This window comes from Canis aureus, chromosome 22 (genome assembly GCF_053574225.1).
Source record: "Canis aureus isolate CA01 chromosome 22, VMU_Caureus_v.1.0, whole genome shotgun sequence".
NCBI lineage: Eukaryota > Metazoa > Chordata > Mammalia > Carnivora > Canidae > Canis > Canis aureus.
In genome coordinates, this window is record NC_135632.1 from 48,855,054 (window position 1) to 48,870,722 (window position 15,669).

Genomic DNA, 15,669 nt, shown 5'->3' on the forward strand with positions numbered 1-15,669 from the left:
ACAGAATTGCTGAGTCATTCACTGGGAAGACTTCTAATTAAGGTGCAGCAAAGTTCATTGTTTGCGGGTCTTCCTGTTTTCCAAAACTTACTGAGATGACAGATAACATGTAATAAGAGAAATTTGTTTTAAAGATTTTATTTATTTATTCATGAGAGATACAGAGAGAGAGAGGCAGAGACACAGGCAGAGGGAGGAGCAGGCTCCATGCAGGGAGCCCGATGTGGGACTTGATCCTGGGACTCCAGGATTATGCCCTGGGCTGAAGGCAGGCGCCCAGCTGCTGAACCACCCATGGATTCCCAATAAGAGAAATTTAAAAGATTGTTTTGTACAAAAGCCATTTTGGAAAGTAGATTGACAATTCTTTATAAAATTGAACGTATACCTACTCTGTGATCCAAGGATTCTACACTCAGGTATCAACTCAAGTAAAATGAAAACACCAGTCTATTAAGAGACTTTTTTTTTTTTTTTTTTTTTTCTATTAAGAGACTTATTCAAGAATGTTTATAACATCATGGTTAGTGGTGAAAGACTAAATGCCTTCTCCTTTGTAAGATCAAGAACAAGAACATCTGTTCTTGCCCCTTCCATTCATATTGTACAAGAGGTTCTTGGTAGAAAAAAAAAGGCAAGAAAAAGAAATAGAATGAATTTGGATTGGAAAGGAAGAAGTAAATCTATGTCTATAAGATGACATAATCTAAGGAATCCATAAAAAAGTATTAGAACAAATAAGTTCAGCAGATTATAGGATACACCATCAATATACAAAAATCAATTACATTCTGATACACTGATGATGAATAATTCAAACATGAAATTAGAAAACAATTCCATGTACAAGGACATAGATAAATTTGACAAAAAGAAAGTACAAGATACATGCATTGAAAGCTAGAAAACACTGTGGAAATAAATTAGAGAAGCCCTAAATTGATGGAAAGACATTCTGTGCTCATTGATTAGAAGATTTGGAATTTTAAAGATCTTTCAAAAATGTCAATGCTTTCTAAATTGATTTCTAGATTCAGTAAAATCCCTATCACAACCCAAGCTGGCTTTAAAAAAAATTTTTTTGGTAGAAATTGACAAGCTGATTCGGCATAGCAATGAAGGGGATCCAGAAGTGCTAAACTGGCTTTGAAAGAAAATAAAGTTGGAACACTCACACTTCTCAATTTCAAAACTTACTAACAGGCTACAGCTACTGTGGTTAAGACAATGTAGTATAGCATAAGGATAGACATATAGATCAAGGGATTAGAGTTGAGAGTTGAGAAATAAACCATCATGTTTATGGTTCATTGATTGTTTGACATGGGTGTCAAGATAATTCAGTGGGGGGAAAGAATGGTTTCTTTCAACAACTGGTGTTGGCACAACCAGATATCCACTTCCAAAAGAATGAAGTTGGACCACTACCCCAGCTCCATACACAAAAAGTTAAAATAGACTCCAGATCAAAATGTAAGAGCTAAAACTGTAAAGTTTTAGAAGAAAACAAAGTTATAAATCTTCATGACCTCAGGTTAGGCAAATTTATAGAGACAAAAAGTCAATGAGTGGTTACCTAAGGCCAGGAGAAGAGGGAGATGGGGAGTGACCACTAATGGGTATGGATTTCTTTTTGGGGTGATGAAAAGCTTCAAAGTATAGATTGTAGAGATGGCTGCACAACTCTGTGAATATATTAAACATCATTGAATTGTGCATTTTGAATGATCTATTCATGCAACGGTATACCACCCAATAATGTAAATGAAAGAATAAGTCATTTACAGCATTGATATGCCTCAGAAACATTATGTTAAGCAAAAGAAGCCAAGCACAAAAAGACACATATTAAATGATTCTACATATATGAACAGGCAAAACTCATCTATGGAGAAAAAATTACAACAGTTGCCTTTGACATGTAGTAGAGTATCAGTTGTGAAAAGAGTACAGAATAAACTGGTGGTGAAGATTTCCTATATCTTATTGGGTACTGCTGACCTGGGTAAATACATTTATCAAGATTTATTGTACTATATACACTTTAAAATATGCATATTTTATGGCATGCAAATTATACATCAATTAAAAAATATTTTAAAATTATAGGATTAAGTGTCTGGAAGAACTGGGAAATGAAAGCAAAGTGGCAAGCAAAGCTGATACCTCAAGTCTGCTGGATCCTGGGACCTAAAGTTGGCAGTAGCTGCCAGAGTTCTGATCCTACAGAGTAACTCTGCTCCATACGATGGTGGGGAGGGTTTGAAGGCAGAGGCTATATTAGGGCAGGGCTACCTCACTTCTGAAAGAAGGTGGAAGAACTGCTGATTGGCAGCTGTAGGCCTTGTAACCTGGATGATAAATGCAAACGCACAACTAAGATTTGAATTTAAGCCCCAACCGATGATTCAAAGTGTGATAACCCCAGAACTGTAAGATTGGAGATTCAAACCACCAACATAAGACCTAGTTGTAGGGGGATCCCTGGGTGGCGCAGCGGTTTAGCGCCTGCCTTTGGCCCAGGGCGCGATCCTGGAGACCCGGGATCGAATCCCACGTCAGGCTCCCGGTGCATGGAGCCTGCTTCTGCCTCTGCCTGTGTCTCTGCCTCTCTCTCTCTGTGACTATCATAAATAAATTAAAAAAAAAAAAAAAAGACCTAGTTGTAGGCTGTAAATCTAACCTACTAACTGGTAGGAGTCTTTTTTTTTTTTTTTAATTTTTATTTATTTATAAAATGCAACGAGGAGAGGGACACCTGGGTGGCTCAGTGGTTGAGCATCTGCCTTCAGCACAGGGCATGATCCTGGGGTCCTGGGATTGAGTCCCACATCAAGTTCCCTGCATGGAGCCTGCTGCTCTCTCTGCCTGTGTCTCTGCCTCTCTCTCTCTGTGTCTCTCATGAATAAATAAATAAAATCATTTAAAAAAAAAAAAGACCAATAAGAGATCTATCATCTATCTATCTATCTATCTATCTATCTATCTATCTATCTATCCATCACCTATCTAGAGACTTTTCTAAGGAATTGGTTCATGTGTTTATGGAGGCTGACAAGACCCAAAGTCTGCAGGGTGAGAGCTGGAGACCTGGAAAAACTGAAGGTATAGTTCCAGGCAGAAGGCCTGCCAGGCTTGAAACTCAGGAAGAGCCAATGTTTCAGCTTGAGTCCAAAGGAAAAAAAAAAAAAAAAAATCAATGGCTTATTTTGAAGGCACTCAGGCAGAAGGAATTTTGACTCTTTTATTCATGGGATGGTCAGCATTTTTGTTCTGTTTGGGTCTCCAACTGGTTGGATGAGACTCACCCATACTAGGGAGGACAATCTGCTTTTCCCAACCTAGAGATTCAAATTTTTTTTGTTTTGTTTTGTTGTTGTTGATGTTGTATAAAATTTAATTGAGGTGAGTTTTAGAGATTCAAATGTTGATCTCATCCAGATATCTTCACCAGAATGTTGATCAAATGCCTGGACACTCCATAGCCTAGTCAAGGTGACACATAAAATTAACCATCACAAGCTCCCTGCATTGGCTTGCTCCTAGAGGGCCCCTCAGACACAAATTGTGCCACAGAATTAATCCCACTTTGAGGCAAAGGGTCTGGTCTTTTGTGTCCCCATGTTAGTGAGGCATCTTCCTAATTAAGCCAAGAGTAGCTCTCTCGGGAAGGGAGCATCTAATGCTCATAGCAGATGGGGGGGGGGTGCACACTGGCAGGCAAAGGCTTCTGGGGGGGCACCAACAACATCCTGTACAGAGGTAACCTCAAAATTCCTATATAGAGATGGAGGAGCACAGAGAGACAGGCAGAAACAAATCTTTATAACAACCTAATGGGATCCCTGGGTGGCACAGCGGTTTGGTGCCTGCCTTTGGCCCAGGGCGCGATCCTGGAGACCTGGGATCGAGTCCCACGTCGGGCTCCTGGTGCATGGAGCCTGCTTCTCCCTCTGCCTGTGTCTCTGCCTCTCTCTCTCTCTGTGACTATCATAAAAAACAAACAAACAAAAAAACAAAAAACAACCTATTTCCCGGTGAAAATGAGCATGCAAACCAAAATTCCATAGTCCAAGGAAAAAATATAATTCTAAAACAATGAACAAGATCAATAATCAAAACAAGAGTTCACTTGAGATGAACTCAGTATAATAGAATGGTATAGAAAATGCTTCTAAATAAATATGCTGATTTATATTTTTGAGGAAGTAATAACACCTACTAAAATAACAAAAATTCTAAAACGTTTACTGACACCAGGAAGGGCTGATCCTACCAGAAGTGTTAAAAGAGATACACATGGGTGTCAACAGTAAACTTCCTTTTAGAACTGAACTTCATTTCTATTTTGAGACCCCAGTTCTCCCAAAGCTGAAGACATAATCTTAGTCAATTCAGTGTCCCACCTACCCCTTCTTTCTTCAATGGCATGTGGCATCACAAGTTTGGGAAAGGTCCTCTGCTCTTCATTATCTTTTGGTGTCACTACCTGCAGCGGTGCACTTCATCCTGTCTGAGCCTCAAATATCAATCCATGAAGTGACCTGCTGAGCTGACCTGCCCTTGCATCCAGGACTTCTGCAGCCTATTTATCAGACCCTTTGACACTCCTCTTGTAACACAGGAAATATTCCACTTTCTCCTGCTTTACTCTGAGGCCTCCGGAGGCTTCGTGAGCCTGCCTAGACCTTCACTACTTCATGCTGCTCCAGCTGGCATGGGCAACTTTCTATTGCTCTCCACTCCATATCTGGCTCATGGGAACCCTTGGAGGTGATCTTGGTCCATGTGCAGATACTCATGCTGCCTCCACACCTGCACCCTGAGGGGAAGCTCAGGGATCTTGCTTCTTCCCCAAGCTGGGCTGTGGGAATGATGGCCTAAAAAGCCCCATTTGCTTAGATATCAAAGCCTTGGTGGGGATTGTATCACTCTGCCTAACCCCAACGGCTTGGGCGTCGGAGGTGGCAGTGCTAGGACTCTTCTCAGGACTCTGGGATCCTCACACAAATCTGACTGTTTTGATTTTCTTATGACTCTTTTCCTACTCTCTGTCAGCCCATCGAAGCCACTTGCCTCTGGGGCCTTTTCCAAAGAAGTTGGACCTGGGAGGGCAAAGGTGGGCATGTGTCATTTCAGGAATACAGACAGGACATGCTTATTTTAAAAATTATTAGAAATTCAGAGGTGGGAGTAAACAAAGAAGAGGAGAGAAGATAAAAGGATGGGCAAGCAATATGGATGGTGGGAGAATGTCCTATGAAGATTGAAATATCCAGGGGCACCTAGCTGGCTCCGTCGGAAGAGCATACAACTCTTGATCTCAAGGTTGTGAGTTCAAGCTTCACATTGGGTGTAGAGATTACTTAAAAAATAAGATCTTTAAAAAAACCCTGGAATATCTAATATTCAAAACTACTGAGCTTATGCTGTTGCAGTATAGACCGCCCCTTGCCCCCAATCTCTTCAAAGCTTCTATAAAGTTCTAAAGATAAAAAGGCCCGATGTGGGTGAGGTTTTTGTGAAACTCAAGGGACTCAGCTCCACATTTGAGTCAAGATACTGCAAAAGGGTGTGTGGGATGGTGAGATCGTTCACGAACTGAACTAATTCAGTAGAAGCAGAGGCAGAATGTCTAGCCAGAGGAAATTATGAGAAAATCAGCCCTCCAAGGGTTCACAGAAACTTGGGAAGGTTTTAAAGACAGATCTTATCTAAATTTTTCAAGAGAAGGACACCTGCCCTCACATCTGTGCTAGATATGCTGGAAGGAAAGCTGGAGCCATGTAGACACCCTCTTAATCTGTGGACAGAGTCATGGCCTCACTCTTTCACCCATGAAGTATTGATTGAGAACCTACAAGGGGCTAGATGTGCTGGACTGGGTACCAATGATACAAGAATGAAACCACATGGAACTTGCGTGAGGCTCTCTTAGCAGTAAACAAACATGTACACTATTATGGGCTACCTGCCATAGAGAGGGATGTAACTGGAGAAAGAATTAGCAGCCCCTGCACAAACCAGCTGCAGGAGAACCTAGCTCTGGGAGGACATGTGGGAGCTTCCTATCTACCCTGGGCATTTCCCCTTCAGGGCTCACAGAATGTTTTGCCAGCGTGGTACTAATCTGGAAGTCTGCACTTCTGACACTGTGTCCTGGATATTTATTCACAAGTCCTTTGCCTAATTAAACATGGGAAGTTTCTCGTCTTTGTTGGTTATTGTGATCATCATGAACTACTGCTTTGTGAGCACAGGGCTACCCTGCAGAAGCTCCATGATGACCACGTTCTGACACCAGGAGAGTACAGGTGAAGTATTAGGAACAGTATCGCCAAAACAGGAAATTGCCCATCATCTCAAAAACCTTTGGGGGAGATCACCGTCTTAGTGTCCAGAGTTAAGACCAAGAACAACAGGCTCTTTTTGGAGAGGGGCCTCAGTCCCAAAGAGACCGTGAGATTCTTGGCACATTTAGTGTGGAGATGCAGGGGTTTTCAGGGATTTTCTCCAAGTGGGAGTTGAAAAGAACAATTTTCCCCCACCATTTTCCATAATAACAGCAATCAAAATAAAATAAATGTTATAAGTTTCAGGAGTTAGGGAAGGAAATAAGCTCATCTATTGTAGATTCCTACAACAGAGGAATTCATGGGCTTCTGACACAGAAGGAATTTTTTTTTTAAACTTTTTTTTTTTTTAATTTTTATTTATTTATGATAGTCACACAGAGATAGAGAGAGAGAGGCAGAGACACAGGCAGAGGGAGAAGCAGGTTCCATGCACCGGGAGCCCGATGTGGGATTCGATCCCGGGTCTCCAGGATCGCGCCCTGGGCCAAAGGCAGGCGCCAAACCGCTGCGCCACCCAGGGATCCCCCACAGAAGGAATTTTTTTTAAAAAGATTTTATTTATTTATTCATGAGAGACAGAGAGAGAGAGAGAGAGAGAGAGAGAGGCCGAGACACAGGCAGAGGGAGAAACAGGTTCCATGCAGGGAGCCCGAAGTGGGACTCGATCCCAGGTCTCCAGGATCACGACCCGGGCGGAAGGCGGCGCTAAACCGCTGAGCTACCGGGCTGCCCACAAAAGGAGTTTTGTAACAAAAATTCCTGCAAAAAGTTTAGCTTTCTACTTCCCTTTCTTTTTAATGGGTGAACAAACCCAAGGCAAAATACTCTTGGAGACATCTCAGCAGAGAGAAGCAGCTCTGACCAGTGGAGGCCTTGCTTGTCCCACCAGAAGAAAAGGGAGAAGGCAGGGGAGAGGAGGGCAGGGAGGTTGGGCCTGAGCCCTGGCTTTTTCTGTGCTGTTGACTGGCTGTGTGACTTTGAGTCTGCATTTCCACTCTCTGGACTCAAAGTTTTTGGCCTTCGTGATACAGATTGAAATGTGGTTATTTGGGATGTCTGGGTGGCTCAGTTGGTTAAGCGTCTGCCTTCAGCTCATGTCACGATCCCAGGATGGGGAACCTCCTTCTCCTCCTCCCTTGGCTGTTGCCCCTGCTTGTGTTTTCTGACTCTCTCTTTCTCTGTCAAGTAAATTAATACAAAATCTTTAAAAAAAATTTCTTTTTAAATAATAAAATGTGGTTATTTATTTTTTTAAAGATTTTATTTATCTATTCATGAGAGACACAGAAAGAGAGAGGCAGAGACACAGGCAGAGGGAGAAGCAGGCTCCCCGCGGGGAGCCCAATGCAGGACTCAATCCTGGGACCCTGGGATCATGCCCTGAGCCGAAGGCAGATGCTCAACCGCTGAACCCCCCAGGTGTTCCTAAAATGTGGTTATTTTATTTTGTAGTTCCCGAAGTTCTATTTAGTTCTTTTACAAATCTGTGATGTTTCATCATAGTTTCCTGTCCTACCAACATTGTTTATTGGTCTTTAAATATCATAGTTATTTTAAAATATATCTCATAATTTCAATATCTGAATCCTGTATGGACCTGTTTCTGCTGGTTCGAGTTTATATTGCTTTGTTTTTGTGTGTGTATTTGATTATATTTGACTGCTCTTTGACCCTGAAAATTACTTGGGGGATGGCCTAAGATGTGGGATGAAGGTGCCCTTATTCCAAAGATGATTTTGAGTTTGCTTCTGCCAGACACAAAGGGGGATTATCAGTATTGCACAGGACTTCGGCTCATAGCCCAATGTTTATTGGATAACCTCAGTGATGCAAGTTTAGACCCCAGATCTGCACAAGGGCTGGCCTGTGCTCACAACCTCAGGGAGAGGTTGGATTGGTTACTCCTGTCTTGCTCCAATCAAGGCGCTTGTCCCTACATCCCCTAGGACTCAGATAAGGGAAGATGATTTCCATTTGTTCCACTCATACTCTAAAGATCAGAGCCAGCCAGTGTAATGTGGGTCTGGCTCCTATGGGACCTCCCAGGCTTGAAGACCTCTGGGCCTCACGAAGCCACCCAAGACAGTTTCCAGTTTCTCCGTCGGCTTACTTTGGATCGCCAAATGCAAAAATGTCTCTGGATGATTTATTTATCTCTTTCTTACCATCCCATCAGCTTTTCAGGGCTCTATGATAAAAGACTGTTCACTTCTCTTTCTATATTTTATTTTATGCATACATGTTTAAGATTGGCATATCTCCTTGATGAAGAGTAATTTAATCATTTTTATGGTGACTTTCTGTTCTTAAAGATGCTTTCAGAATTAAAGTCTGGTTTTTGTTGTTGTTGTTTGTGGGGGGGCTGTCACTGTACTTTGGCAACTTTGAGAGGAATGCTCTGGCTGATGGCTGCTTTGTCAGCCTGGGTCCCAGCGTGAAAACAATGGGGAACTGAGAACCCTCCCCCCAACTAATTGACAAAGGATGTGTAGCAAGAATGAGAAATGATCTTGTTTTAAACTACCAGGATTTGGGTGTCGTTTGTTATGTAATATAACTTAGCCTATATTGACTGATACAGAAATATTCAGCTAATGCCTCAAAAATGTTATCCTCATTACACAATCATATGAGACACTTCACATCAGGTTCCCTGATACCTCTGCTGCACGCCATATGTTCTCAACATCATCCATCCCTATCACTCACATGTCTGGGATTGGCCTTGTTCTCTCGTGGCTCTGGCTATCTGGAAATACGGGCAACTCCACCCAGGACACTCTCTCCACCCTTCAGGCAGCCAAATCTCATCCTTCTGATCTCAGTTTAGAGACCTGTAGCAGGGGCAGATGATGCCTGCCCAAAGCTCCATCGGGGACTGGTGTACCCACTCTCTAGCTTCTGCAAGCACTGGTTGCAACCTCACAGATGCTTTTCCCTCGTTCTTGGCTATTATTCATGAGTCCCCTAGAGCACAGCTAGTTCCTCTCCCCCATGACAGCCTGCAGCCAGTGGTTGGCTGACATGACATTGGATAATAAGTTTGGCCCCCCTGACTCAGGGTGAGACCAACTTGGTGGTACAATGAATATGTGTGTTTCTCTGGAATTAGCAGCCTAAGCTGGCTTGCTGACCAACCTCAGACATAGGAGTGAGCCCATGCAACATCAGCAGAGCCTGGCCCAGATTGGAAGTACCCAGCAGGATTGTGAATTAAGGAAATAGTTGTTTTCTGCTGAAGTTAGTCTCTTGGCTTATCTTTTATTTCCCTGCCCATGTTTTCCCCTCACTCCCTCTCTTCCTCAGAGCATCCTCTCTATAAACTGCAGGCACCGAAGCCCTTGTCTTGGGTCTTGCAGTATGACAGTGTCCCTGACTGCCTGCCTCTGCGCTGTGAACCCCTCCTGAGCGGCTCCACCCCTGTACTGTTCCGGTCGTGGTGCCTGTTTCAAGCATTCAATCCAGCATGCATTGGGTCAGTCTGTTTACTCACCTCTCCTACTAACTATATATATATATTTTAAAGATTTTATTTATTTATTCATGAGAGACACAGAGAGACAGAGAGGCAGAGACACAGGCAGAAGGAGAAGCAGGCTCCTTGCGGGGAGCCCGATGCGGGACTCGATCCCAGGTCTCCAGGATCACACCCTGGGCCAAAGGCGGTGTTAAACCACTGAGCTGCCCGGGCTGCCCTCTCCTACTAACTGTAAACCTCATGAAGGCCTTGTTTTATTATTATTGCTATTAATAGTAATCTATGTTGTTAAAAGAAGATTGAGGGGGACAGTGGCTCTCACTGGGTGGCTCAGTGGTTGAGCGTCTGCCTTCACCTCAGATCGTGATCCTGGGGCCCTGGGATCGAGTCCCACACTGGGCTCCCCAGAGGGAGTCTGCTTCTCCCTCTGCTTGTGTCTCTGCCTCTCTCTGTGTCTCTCATGAATAAATAAATAATCTTAAAAAAAAAGATTGAGAGAGCGGGCAGTAAAGCAGTTACCATTTTATCCTCAACTCCACGTATTCATTAGGTGCTCACTGATAGTTGAATGAATGAATGGAATGGCTGTTCTGGATTGAGCAAAGTGTTGCAGAGCACATTGGAGATTAGTAACATTCCTTTAGAGAGTGGACCTTGGAGACTTTTCTGGTGCAGAGACTAAGGACTTCAGTGATAGAATTTCTGAAAAGAAGAAGGAGTAAATTCAGTGTAGAAAAACATGGGAGCAGAAAATGGCAGAATTTTGTTACCAGGAGAAACAGGGGCATTTGAGACTAAGATGATGTCGAAAGGTCCTACTCAGTGAGGAGGGGCTCAAAGTCTGGTTCACTACCACTGTGTGATGTGCACATTCTGCATATGCTATCTGTTACCACACAGGCACCAAGCACACTGAGCTTTTTTTAAAAAATATACTTTATTTATAATTATTTGAGAGAGAGTGCACTTGTGTGAGCTGGTGGGGAAGGGGCAGAAGGAGAGGGAGAAGCATACTCCCCACTGAGCAGGGGGCCCGCCATGGGACTCTATCCCAGGACCCCGGGATCATGACTTGAGCCGAAGACAGATGCTTAACCTACTGAGCCACCCAGGTGCCCCTACCCTGAGCTTTTACACCAGGGTGGAGGAGGTGGTTATTCTCAAAAGCATGGCTCTGTTTGAATACCTGAGATGGGAGGGTCCTTCCTAGCTGGTAAGAGGCAAAATTCTGATGTGCAGAGTGGAAAAAATCAGATTGTCATCTCAGTTTCCTTTCTCCATCCTCCACTTCCGTCCTCCTGAACAATCAGAATTCCGTCTTCCACTGGGAGGTTTCTGTAGAGTTTGTAACAAGACTGACTTGAATCTGTAAACCTTAGGACAGGGTCTGGAAGATGGGTGTGTTCCAATAAACACCTGTCTATTAGCAGCTGATCAGAAATCACAGAATCTTTTACTGGAAAGACAAAGCCAGTCCTGAACCCAATTATCTCTCATCTGGTTTTCTCCCTCTAGATCCTTAGTGCTGCAAAAATCCCATCTAGTGAAAAGATTTGGTGTGTCTCTTCTAGGCCATCTCGATTTCAGAGTACAAAACCATGAAAGATTCGTCAAGGTTGCTGAGGGCTCTGAGAGCAGCCTGGCCACCTGTGGTCCACTACAATGATCTCCTCAGTGTGCTTGCTTGAGTGCTTTACTGTCTTTGTTCTTTGCAAATGCATGTGCTAGTGTTTACTGAGGATGGCAGAGTGTGGACAGATGAGACCTGTCACCAACAAATAAAGTTCCAAGGTGTTTATCATCTCAAGGGCTCCAGCTGACGTCAGTGAGCAGCTTCTCTGGGCAGGTCCCCTCAGCCAGTGTCAACTCCAGGGAGTGCTCCCTCCAAAGAACCAGAGAAGCGACAGTCGCCATGAGAAGTGATAGTGGCCATCTGACTCTTCAGCTCCAACCCATGGCACGTCTCTCTGCTCACCTCTTTCAGAGAAACCTGCTGCTCATGGAACCTTTTGGCTCAGTTCCTGGGGGGATTTGCTGAGTGTGTCAAAGAATTAAGACCAGGCTTTATTGAGGAGGGAGGCCTGGCATGGAGAATTCCTCGATTCCTGACCTGTGTCCACCGGGATCCCATGCGTGTGGGCCATCCTGCTTTCCACAAACACGTGCATGATGGTGGGTCATTGACCAAACCCTGAGGCCACAGCTCATACCTGGCCTCGTGGCAGCCCAGCAGCCTAGCTGAAGTAGTGTTCTGTGTTTTGAGTGTTCTCAAAGGGAATACAAAACTGTCTTCTTAAAAAAAACAAAACAAAACAAAAAAAAAAACTGTCTTCTTGCAGCCTGATCAAGCAAGGCGACCTGTCTCTGGAGAAAGAGTGGGGGGATGTGTAGGTCAGAGACTTGAATTTTAGTTTCAGTCCCCATAACTTGGGGCAAATGACAAGATTTCTTACTTCTCACTCTTCCTAAACTACAAATTGGGCTGCATATCACCTGGTTTATTTCTTCAAAAGGTTCTTTTAAAGATCCAGTGAGATACTGTATGCAAAATCAAACATTAAAATCTGTTATTCTTGTTGTTGTTTTATTACTATTATTAAAGTGCCATCAGAGTTTAGGGCAGGAGCCTAGAAAGGTCAGAGGATAACAGATATGCAGACAGTAAATTCAGGACACTGCCATCCGGGTGGCTCTAATTCGAGGGCTCTAATCCCTGCATCTCTCTCTAATCCAAACTCTAGTCGGACTGGAGAGTTGCACAGCATCGGTTTCTGGGATTCTTCATAATCTCTCCAGACTCTGGATCTCCACAGGTACTGCTTCCCTTCTGGAAGCACCTTCCCCTGTCTTCATTTCTACCCCTTCTCCTCCTCTTACTCCCCACCTGGCTCAACTCCAGGAAGCCAGCAACCCACACTCTACATCCAGTCTATGAATAGATCCAGGTATCATGGCACTCCAGTCTTGTCCTGGCCATTACCCCCGGCACAATGTCACACTGCCCACTTACACATGTCTGTGCTCCCCGAGAGGCAAGGATATGTCCTGCTCAGTAGCACGGAGTTTGGAGTAAGTACTGAATAAATCCTGATTGCGTAAACGAAAAAAAAAAAAAAAAAAAAAGCCCGCTCTAAAGGTTAAAGCTGAGGAGCACCTGAAATAATCAGACCCCAAACCCTTGGATTCCAAAGGCCACAGAAAAGAGGACAGATGTGCCGTAGCAGCCTGAGCACACTGGGAAAAAGCTTCCATTGCTTGGTAAGAATTAAAGCAAAGTAGAAGTACATTGGCCACAGGGCACTTCTTGCTCAATCTAAATCATAAGAGGTGACCAAAGATAATAAAGGGGAAAACCAGACTGACCTTTAAGGGCAGTGCCCATCATCTCGCAGCAGCATCACTATGGCTGGTGTCTGCTTTACATAGTGGGTTTCTAGTCTGTGTTCAGAGTCACAATGTCACTTTGGTTAATACCTCATGGGACCACCAGAGGCCAGGTAACCTGCCAGAGAGAGGAATTCAATTCATTAAACACAGGGTAAATGTAGTTCCTGTGGACCAAGCACACTGCTCTGCCAGTGGGGGCTTGGGTGAAGGGTGAATAGGACTCAGCTCACACTCTGGGGGTTCTTAGATGTTTAGTGGAACGGACAGAAATGCACAAAGCTGGCTGTGCTACAACCCAGCACCGTATGTACTTGTGAGAGGGGTTTTTGTTTTGTTTTAATGGCCACACATTCATTGTCCTTCCTCCTATGGAGTGGTGGGATCTCTGTGCCCTCCCCTTGAATCTGGGTGTGCAGCAGAGCGCAGTGGAGTGGTGTGACTCCCGAGTCTGGGTCTTATAGGGCCATGCAGCTTCCGCCTGGTTCTGCTGGAAAGCTTCCTCACTGGACACACCCTCTCAGAACCTGGCCGCCACCCTGAAGAAGCCAGAGCCACATGAGAAGGGCACACGTCGTTGCTTTAGTGATAGTCCCAACTGAGCTCAGACTTTGAGTCATCCCAGCCTAAATGCCAGATGTGAAGGAAGGAAACTCCAGATGATTCCAGTAGCCAGCAGAGGCCTCACCTATCACAGAGCAAAGACGGGCCAACTTACTGCCTCTGTCCAGATTCTTGATCCACAGAATCACATGCGTCACAAAATAGTCATTCTGTGCCACATAAAGAAACTTAATTGAAGTGCCTAATACACAATAACAGACCACAAGCAAAACAGTACACATGATGACAGGTGCCCTTTGGGCTAGGAATTCAATATATTTCCACTAGAAAGCTCCCCTCTCCCCTTCTTCTTCCATATAGGTTTTATTACCACAGAGCTGGAGCAGGGGTTGAGTCCTTCTTCAGTCTTGGAAGCTTTTGTATGGTGACTAGGACATTACGCAGTGCCTCTTGCTTCTTTCCTGGTGTGGATGTGAGTCTGGACCTTTTCTTGATGACCTTGAGGGCCCACTTGTCCTTGAATGGCCCCACAGTGAGTTGCTCGTAGAGGGCAAAGCTGAACCCCTGCTGAATCATGTCCTGCACGAACTTGGGGTGCTCAGCGAGGAGCTGTGGGCCGCTGTGCCTCAGCTTGCTCACATTCTTGGCCATCTTGTGGCCCTTGTTGAGACCCATGGCTGTGGGGTGGCACAGGGCTGTGGCCGCTACCTTTCAGTGGCTACTGTGGCTGAGGGGCCCTGCCTAGGTTTTGAGATTGGGAGTCTTTTCCGTGGGGGGACCGCCCTCCAGGCACTGTCCCACCCCTCCCCCCTCACTGCCATGTTAATGCTGGGGTGTCCTGACAGATGACACCCCTTTGCTTTCTGTGGGACCTCCTCTCCTGCCGCCAGTCTGTGTCCATGTTTTATGCTAGAGTGTCACCTTCCCCTTGGCATCCTTTGGCCAAGCACAGCGCCTGGTCAGGAGAACTAGGTTGAAAGGGCTCCAGGGGAAGGGTGGTGTGTCCCGGAGGGCCTCTCTTCTCACCTTGTCCTTCCGGCTTCCCGATGCTGGCTTCCCAGCTTCTGTGGAGGGCCGGCAGAGGAGAGGATCCAGCTGCCCTCCAGGAAGCCCCTACGACGTGGCAAGTGCCGTCTGAGGTGCTTCTACGATTCTTGCACTGGATTTAAAACCTCTGAGGTGGGGACTGGCACTTAGGATGTGGGGAAATTGAGGCCTCTAAGGGAACGGGTTGTCTGAGGCCACGCGGGTTGTACGTGACGCAGTGGGAACAGGAACCGGTGTCCCGTTTCAGCTGGGGACGCAGTGCTTGTCCTTGGGAATCTGGAGGACTGAGGCTCGTGGGTGGCTCCCTCACAAGCGGGGAACCCCGGGGGATGGAGGCAGAGTGCCTGTCTGAGGGGGTCTGCGCCTGTCTGAGGGGTCTGCGCCTGTCTGAGGGGGTCTGTGCCTGTCTGAGGGGTCTGCGCCTGTCTGAGGGGTCTGCGCCTGTCTGAGGGGGTCTGTGCCTGTCTGAGGGGTCTGCGCCTGTCTGAGGGGGTCTGCGCCTGTCTGTCTGAGGGGTCTGAGCCTGTCTGAGGGGTCTGCACCTGTCTGAGGGGGTCTGTGCCTGTCTGAGGGGTCTGCGCCTGTCTGTCTGAGGGGTCTGTGCCTGTCTGAGGGGTCTGCGCCTGTCTGAGGGGGTCTGTGCCTGTCTGAGGGGGTCTGCGCCTGCCTGTCTGAGGGGTCCGCGCCTGTCTGAGGGGTCCGTGCCTGTCTGAGGGGTCCGCGCCTGTCTGAGGGGTCTGCGTCTGTCTGAGGGGTCTGAGCCTGTCTGAGGGGGTCTGTGCCTGTCTGAGGGGGTCCGTGCCTGTCTGAGGGGTCCGCGCCTGTCTGAGGGGTCCGTGC

The 15,669-nt window shown here is 45.8% G+C and overlaps 1 long non-coding RNA gene across 4 annotated transcripts; it reads right to left on the reverse strand.

The window, feature by feature from the left end:
- Nucleotides 1-10,316: 10,316 nt before the first annotated feature.
- On the reverse strand, nt 10,317-15,239 carry LOC144294179 (uncharacterized). Of its 4 annotated transcripts, none has more exons than XR_013361623.1 (4): nt 14,153-15,235; nt 13,198-13,336; nt 11,021-12,198; nt 10,317-10,536 (listed from the first exon to the last, which is right to left on the reverse strand). It is a non-coding gene; the product is annotated as an uncharacterized LOC144294179 (long non-coding RNA). The 4 variants fall into 4 exon arrangements; XR_013361625.1 differs by lacking the exon at nt 10,317-10,536 and having other exon boundaries at nt 10,777-12,198; nt 14,153-14,459; nt 14,809-15,239; XR_013361626.1 differs by lacking the exon at nt 10,317-10,536 and having other exon boundaries at nt 10,777-12,198; nt 14,809-15,239.
- Nucleotides 15,240-15,669: the final 430 nt, after the last annotated feature.